This window comes from Myotis davidii, unplaced genomic scaffold (genome assembly GCF_000327345.1).
Source record: "Myotis davidii unplaced genomic scaffold, ASM32734v1 scaffold1357, whole genome shotgun sequence".
Taxonomy (NCBI): domain Eukaryota; kingdom Metazoa; phylum Chordata; class Mammalia; order Chiroptera; family Vespertilionidae; genus Myotis; species Myotis davidii.
Window position 1 is genome coordinate 150,316 of NW_006288178.1, and position 8,845 is coordinate 159,160.

Below are 8,845 nucleotides of genomic sequence, written 5' to 3' on the forward strand. Positions count from 1 at the left end.
GCTCAGAGCTGGGCCGGGGCAGGCGAGGAACCTTGGCTTCCTCCTTCATGGGAGCAAGCAAGCCTCTTGTTCGCTTCAGCTGCATGGCTGCCAGTCTCCATCTTGGTTGGAAGTTAATTTACATATCGCCCTGATTAGCCAATGGGAAGTGTGTCGGAGGTATGGTCAATTACCATGTTTGTCTATTATTAGATAGGACTAGAGGCCTGGTGCATAAAAATTTGTGCACTCGGGGGCGGGGGGCTCAGCCCAGCCTGTGCCCTCTCACAGTCTGGGACTCCTTGGGAGATGTCCACCTGCTGGCTTAGGTCTGTTTCCCAGGGCAGCGGGCCTATGCTGGCAGTCAGACATCCCTCTGGCAGCCTGGGAGCCCTCAGGGGATGTCCACTTGCCAGCAGGGAGCAGGCCTAAGCTACTGTTGGATATCCTTAGCGCTGCTAAGGAGGCAGGAGAGGCTCCTGCCACCACCGCTGTGCTGGCAACGGTCAGCCTGGCTTGTGGCTGAACAGAGCTCCCCTTGTGGGAGTGCACTAACCACCAGGGGCAGTTCCTGCATTGAGCATCTGCCCCCTGGTGGTCAGTGTGTGTCATACTGACCAGTCATTCCCAGTTGTTCTGCTGTTAGGGTCAATTTGCATATTGCCCTTTTATTACATAGGATACCAGAGACCTGATGCATAAAATTCGTGCAAGGGGCTAGGCTAGTCGTGGGCAAACTATGGCCTGCGGGCCGGATCCAGCCCGTTTGAAATGAAAAAAACCAAAAAAAAAAAAAAAAGACCATACCCTTTTATGTAATGATGTTTACTTTGAATTTATATTAGTTCACACAAACACTCCATCCAGTCTTTTGTCCCGGCCCTCTGGTCCAGTTTAAGAACCCATTGTGGCCCTCGAGTCAAAAAGTCTGCCCACCCCTGTGCTAGGCTCTGGCAGCTGCGGCAGCTTGCCTAGGCCCTTGCAGCCCCAACTTTGTCTGAAAGGTCTTCTGGCTGTCCGGTCTAATTAGCATATTATGCTTTTATTATTATAGATATATATTGTTATTAGGTGAGCTTTTACCTTCTGGATAACATTTTTCTACCTGTACCCTCAGAGAACACTTGAATCTGAACCTAGTTATTTGTCTGAAAGAAATAAGAAATGGCAGACATTAGCTATGAGAAATTTGGGATCAACTTGCTAAAACAAAACATAGAAAAGAAATTTAAAACAACAAAATAAAAAAGCACATTGTATAAGGTCTCACACATGGTAGAATAAATTTATCCAGGTAGGAAATTAGGGAATGTGGCTAGTAAGTAAAACGTTGAAAGGACTAGAGGAAGAATGGACCTTGGTTTCAAAGTCCAAGAATGATTTTCAGAACTGGCCTACCCAGGAAGCTACTCTGAATTTGAAGTCAAGAATAAACTATACCCCCATAACTACAATCCAGGACTTAGAAATCAAAATTCATCACACCTTACTGTGCCTATCATTTGATACCCAGAAAGCTGGGGAATAGATACAGGAATACAGTTGCAGAGAATCTTCATTTTACCAAAATTTTTCTTAGAAGATGGAAAAACAGAAAAGCACAAGAGAGCAAGTAGATGCCTTCTTCTATTCATTAACCTGCATTTTTTGAATTCCATGCAAATGTATTTAATAGGTAGAAATTAATTTACTCTTTGTAAAAGAATGACTGAGTTACCCAGTCCAGAATATACATGATACTATGCAAGAAAAGTCAAAGCCTCCAGTCAGACTGTGTTCCTGTGTTATGGGATGATAATTAGAAAACATACTTTTATTGTGTATATAAGTATGTTTCCAATATTACAGTGTAATATAGTATTAAAATGTAGATTCATATAGAAACAGGGGTGGGCAAAAATAGCTTTATGGTTGTAGCACAAATAAATAATATAATAATTAATAAATAATAATACAAGAATAAACTGGTGTTGCATACTACAACTGCAAACACACTTTTATAAACCCCTTTATTTCACATAAATAGAAATAATTTGGACATGAATGTAAGGATATTGTGATAATATCCCTTTGAAGTATGTCAACAATTTTATCCCTTTGTCACCGATGAAAAGACAGATGAGTGAATATTGTGATTTCACTTGCCAGTATATTATGTAAGTTGTAATTAAGCTTTAATATAATTCTTTGAGTGTATCTGCTATTTTATTATAGAAAGGGCAACCGGAAGTGTAGTTATTAAACTGGACACAAATTTTCTATAATGTATAAATATTTATGATATCTAAAAACACTTCCATGTTTGTTAGCCATATTTACATGGCATCATGTTGGATTGGTGACTTCTCTATTTTAATGAAAGAAGAGCTGAACTTTTATACTTAGTGATGTAAATTGTTTCATATATAGTGGAATTTGAGTAGCTATAATTGAAGCTATAATTGACCTCTAGAAAAAAAAGTTCCCTATCTGCTATCTTACATTTTTTGAGGTTCTGTTCATTAGTATTGCCTCCTAAGGCTCTTCTTAGCTGGGTTGATATAGTTAGAGGTATTAGTTTACTGACTTTTTTTCTACAAAACCTATTGTTGTTTAAGAGATTTCAGTATCTAGAGGAACTGGAATTAATTATAGGCAAAATTAGGGGAAATGAAGGCTCAGAATTCTGGGCTTGTGTGGGCAGGAGAAGGGTGTTTTATGAGAACTGTCCCCAACATTGTAGCGTGTTATGGACAGAATTGTGTTCCTTCAATACTCATGTTGAAATACTAAACCTTCAGTACTTTAAAATATGACTGTATTTGGAGATAGGGTTTTTGAAGAGATAAATAAGTTAACATGAAGTCTTATGATGGGCCTTAAGCCAATATGACTCATGTCTTTTTCACAAGGACAAATTATGACACAGACATATGGAGGAAGCACTATGTAAAGACATAAAGGAGAGATGCTCATCTAAAAAGTCACAGAGAAAAGCCCCAGAAGCAACCTGCAGTCATCTTGATCTCAGTCTTCTAGCTTACAAATTGTGAGAAGACATACTTGTTATTTAAGTTACCCAGTCTGTGGTACTTTAAGGCAGTTTCAGTAAGAAAATGCACAGGCCTTTGAGACATGTACTTTGATTGGGGGTAGGAGTGGCACATTGAACACATTTTTTCTTAAGTTATTCGCTGGATGAGGCTGAAAAAAATCAAAGATGTCTCCTTACGCAAAATTAATGCTGCATTCTTACTCTAGGTATATCCCTCAGGGTCTATACTTAACGAATGACAATATTGTGGTATTCCCTAAGAGTTCACGCAACATACTATATCACATCTGAGATCATTTCAACACTATTGTGATTGTTGTTTCTCTTTTCAAGGGTCTGCACTTAATTTTGTGTTTGTAATTTTATCTTAATTCCTTGAATTAGAACTAATCCTCATTCACAAAGTGGAATTTCTCACTGTTTATGTGGTTGTTTTATTTCAATTAGAGCTACAAAGATGACTTCTGTTTACCTACTCCTTCCCTAGGTTTTTCTAGTGGTTGACCTCTTAATAGCAAGAACCGCATTTTAGTCATTGTTTCCTCAGAGACCACCAGAGTACCTGACATATGCCAATATTCTACAGGTATTTGTAGAAAAAGGAAAGATAACATAATTAAAACAAAAACAAATAATTTATAAGAAATAAAGATGATATGGATTTTATATTTATTTATTTGTTTATTTATTTATTTTTGTTAATCCTCACCCCAGGATATTTTTCCATTGATTTTTAGAGAGAGTGGAAGGGAGGGAGAGACACGCAGAGAGTCACATAGATTAGTTGCCTCCCACATGTGCCCTGATCAGGGCCAGATATAAGGCCTGCAACTAAGGTATGTACCATTCACCAGAATCAAACTCAGGACCCTTCAGTCCGTGGGCTGATGCTCTTCCACTGAGCCAATCCAACTAGGGCATTTTGGATTTTAAAATCTAAACAAAGAAAAGAGTTACAACAATGAAATAGCACAAATTAAAGAAAGGTTTAAATGTACTATTTGGACAAGATGATCTCATTATGATTGAAGATTTGAAGATGATATAGTCTCACTCATGACACTGAGGTTTTAAATGATTTACTTCTATTAGTTAGAAAACACAATATATTGCCTGACCAGTGTGCTCAGTGGTTGAGCATCAACCTAGGAACCAAGAGGTCACAGTTTGATTCTCACCCAGGGCACATGCCTCAGTTGTGGGGCTCGATCCCCAGTAATGGGTGTGCAGGAGGCAGCTGATCAATGATATTTCTCTCTCATTGATATTTCTATCTCTCTAGCCCTCTCCCTTCCTCTCTCTCTCTCTCTCTCTCTCTCTCTCTCAAATCAATAAAAACATAGCTTCAAAAAAAACCAAGAAAACAAAAAGCAACATATTGATCTGTTTTTGTTTTATTCATTTACTAATTCTCATATTTAAATATTAGGCAGATTTCATTGAAGTACATGTTAAAATCAATTTTTATGTTTCTTTCTAATATGATAGAATGCTTCTTCAGGAAACAGTTAAAGATATACTAGCTTCACTGATACCTGCTACTGCGTGAGCTCTATTTGATTTTGTCATCACTTGAGAGCGCATCAAAGAGACATAGATCTGAATTCAAGAGATCATTAATGGGAACCCAAACCTGACTTACCATGTGAGAGTCATAAAACTTGTGTGCAAATGATAGCTATATCCCTTATGATTCAACTAATAAGTTAAGCGAGATGACAACGAAATAGATCAGTTTTGGTTGAGGTCATGTTTCCTGAAGCATCATAAAGTGTATGCATGGAAATAGCTATCATCTGCCAAGAGTGACAAAAACAAGGCATGTAAAAGCTTTATGTTGTTAGAGCTTGCATAGCCTGGTCTCTCTTTTGCTTCCCTACTTCCACTCATGCCCCCACCCCCCTAGTGTCTGCATCCATTGGTTATGCTTATATGCATGCATACAAGTCCTTTGGTTGATCTCTCCCCATTACCCCCACCTTCCCCTGCCTTCCCCTGAGGTTTGATGGTCTGATCGATGCTTCTCTGTCTCTGGATCTATTGTTCATTATATGCCACAAATGAGAAAGATTGTGTGATATTTATCTTTCTCTGAATGTCTTATTTAGCTTAGCATAATACTCTCCAGGTCCATCCATGCTGTAACAAATGGTAGGAGTTCCTTCCTTTTTACAGCAGCATAGTGTTCCATTGTGTATCACAAATGTATCACAGTTTTCTGATCTACTCATCTGCTGATGGGCACTTAGGCTGATTCCAAATCTTAGCTATTGTAAATTGTGCTGCTATGAACATAGGGATGCATATATCCTTTCTGATTGATTGGTGTTTCTAGTTTCTTGGGACATATTCCTAGAAGTGGGATCACTAGGTCCCATTGTATCTTCTATGCCTGTACTTAGCCTTCAAAAGAAGCTGAATTGGATAATCTTTAATGAATTATTAATTTTATTTATTTTTAAACAAAGGTTTTCCCACCAAAAAAAAAAATTCATTTAAAAATTTGGAGGTAGCAGGCAATGTGGCTATCCAGTTAATTCTGATCCCAAATCATAGGGATGAATTTGGCCTTTGCACATATGGAAGTGTAGACACTCACATATAAATAAAAAAAAAGTTACTATTGTCTTTTCTTCTAGTTATTTTGCTTTTTCATATTTGGAATATTTTTCTATGATATATGATATATGGGGAACATTTATTTATTTATTTATTTTTATTTTTTCAAATATATTTTTATTGATTGTTTACAGAGAGGGAGGGAGCGGGATAGAGAGTTAGAAACATCAATGAGAGAGAAACATCGATATATTTTATTGATTTTTTTACAGAGAAGAAGGGAGAGGGATAGAGAGTTAGAAACATCAATGAGAGAGAAACATTGATCAGCTGCCTCCTGCACACCTCCTACTGGGGATGTGCCCCACAACCAAGGTACATGCCCTTGACTGGAATCGAACCTGGGACCCTTCAGTCCACAGGCTGACGCTCTATCCACTGAGCCAAACCGGTCAGGGCTATGGGGAACATTTTAGGGATAATAAAATTTTCTCCAGATATCAAAGGTTTGTATTGTATTAGAGGTAGCATAAAGGGCATGAGCTTTCAGAACAAAGCTGAACAAAACGGAAGAGGGAAACAGTCAAGGACAGCTGGCCTTTTGAATTCCTGATAAAGGAGTAAATTTAGGACAGAAAGATTACAGACTCTGATGGGGATTATTAGGTAGGAGATGTTTGGAATTAAGGGTTGTTTCATTTTTTAAAATTTAATCTTTATTGTTGAAAGTATTATATATACCCCCCTTTCCCCCATTGACTACTTTAACCTGCATCTCATCCCCCACCCCAGGCCTTCACCACACTATTGTCTGTGTCCATGGGTTATGCATATATGCGTACATAGGTAGATTCTCACAAAATGTTTTCCTTTACTAGTTCATTTCCCCTTTCAATCTTTTCACTTTCTACTCTTTTATTCATCTTTTTTCATTCTTTTTAAAAAAATCCTCTTTCTATTATCTTTCCCTTTGGGACAGCATGGTTGGACCTGGAAATTATTATGCTAAGCAAAATAAGCCAGTCAGAGAAAGACAAATATCATGTGATCTCACTTATATGTAGAATTTAATTAACAAAATGAACTGATGAAAAAAAAAATAGGACCAGAGGCATGGATACATGGAACAGAGAAACGGGTCTCAGAGGGGAGGGGATATGAGTGACTGGAAGAGATTACCCAAACAACATATATGCCCATGAACACAGATAACAATGTGGTATATGGTGAGGCTGGAGTGGGGGCAAAAGAGGAAAATGGGGAACACTATAATAGTGTCAACAATAAAAGAGAGAGCAGAGAAAGAACAGAGAAAACAGAGACATAAAGTAAGAATATAGAAAATGAAAAAAAAATGAGAACAGAGAGAACAAAAAGAATGGAAAGAACAGACTAAAAAGAAAGAACAGAGAGAACAAAGAAAAAATTTAGGCGGGAAAACTCAGATTTAAAATTTAAAAAAATTCTCAGTTATAGTTGACATACAACATTATATTAGTTTCACAAGTGCAACACAGTGGTTAGACATTTGTATACCTTATGAGGTGATCACCTGATAGGTCTAGTACCCACCTGGCACCATGCATAGCTCTTAAATCTTATTAGTGCTTTACATCCATGTGACTATTTTGTAACTACCAATTTGTACCTCTTAATCCCTTCACCTTTATATATATATTATTTCAGAGAGGAAGGGAGAGGGAGAGAAAGATAGAAACATCAATGATGAGAGGGATTCATTTATTAGCTGCCTCCCGCACGCCCCACACTGGAGGTCGAGCCCACAACCTACACATGTGTCCTGATCAGAAATCAAACCATGATCTCCTGGTTCATAGGTCAACACTCAACTGGTAAGCCACACTGGCTGGGCCCATGAAATTTTAATTTAAATTAAGTTTTTGTGTATTAGTTTTTTGTTTTGATTTGTTTGTTTTTTATTGCTGCTGAAACAAATTTCCATAAAGTTAACAACTTAATACCAATCTATCCTCTTACAGTTCTTGAAGTCACAAGTCTGATATTGGTCTTCTCTGGTTAAAAGCTAGATATCAGCAGGCTGCGTTTCTTCTAGAGTCTCCAGGGGAGAATACACATCCTTGCTCATTAGGTTGTTGACAGTAGTCAGATTTTTGCAATTGTGAAAGTGAGGTTTCTATCTTCTTGCTGGTTCCTAGCTTCTAGAGCAGTGATGGCAAACCTATGACACGTCATCATCATTTTGCATCATTTCTTCCTTGTCCTAATTTTATATTAATTCTATTCCTACTTTCTACCAAGCCAATTCCATGACCCACTAACTATATTGTTATTATTTATTTTTTTTCATTACCCCATCTAGTCCCTAATGTCTATAGTAGCTCTTCATAACATGGCTATTTCAATAACACTAATAACATTGAACTTAACCATAATTCCTACATTAATCTGCTTTCATAACTGTGTTTTCCAGTTTCACATAAGGAATAAATAGTAAATTAACCTGCTGGTTCCTTTTGTTTATGTGAAATTTCACAATGGGAATTCCGTGAAAAAATAATTAATAACTCACATTCCTTTGCACATAGTTCCCTTCCTCATTTTTTTTTTTATTGTTGTTGTTAATCCTCACTGGAGGATATTTTTCCCATTGACCTTTGAGAGGGAACGGAAGGGAGAGGGAGAGACAGAGAGAGAAACATCAATGCAAGAAAGACATATCAACTGGTTGCCTCCTGCAGGTACCTGACTGGATCAGGGATAGAGCCTGCAACTGAAGTGCATGCCCTTGACTTGAATCTAACCTGCAACCCTTCAGTCCACAGGGTGATGCTCTAACCGCTTAGCAAACTGGCTAGGGCCCCTTCCTCGGTCTTTGAAAGCCAGCGATGGTGGTTTGAGTGTCTTTCTCACTACAGATTTCTTTTGCTTCTTCTTCCTACTGTTGCTTCTATCAGACCTAATGTTCTCCCTTAACTTTTCATCTGTATGATCCATGATAGTTTGGTAAGTTTTCTTCAAATACCTCAGGCTTCTCTGCTCTACTCATTTCATTATTATCAATTTTATTCATGATCATATATGTAAGCATACCCAAAGACTTACATTGTCGTGCTCAGGAGAGTCATGCCTATGTCATTCAGAGTCCCAGAAAGAAGAAAAGGGATTTTAAGAGAATCTGCTGAAAACAACCAAGATAGGATGTACCAAGGTATAGCAATTAATAGGAACAAATTACAACCCCAGGCCTGATGAGGAAGGGACAAATAATGATGTTATTGGGGCCTTGGGTGA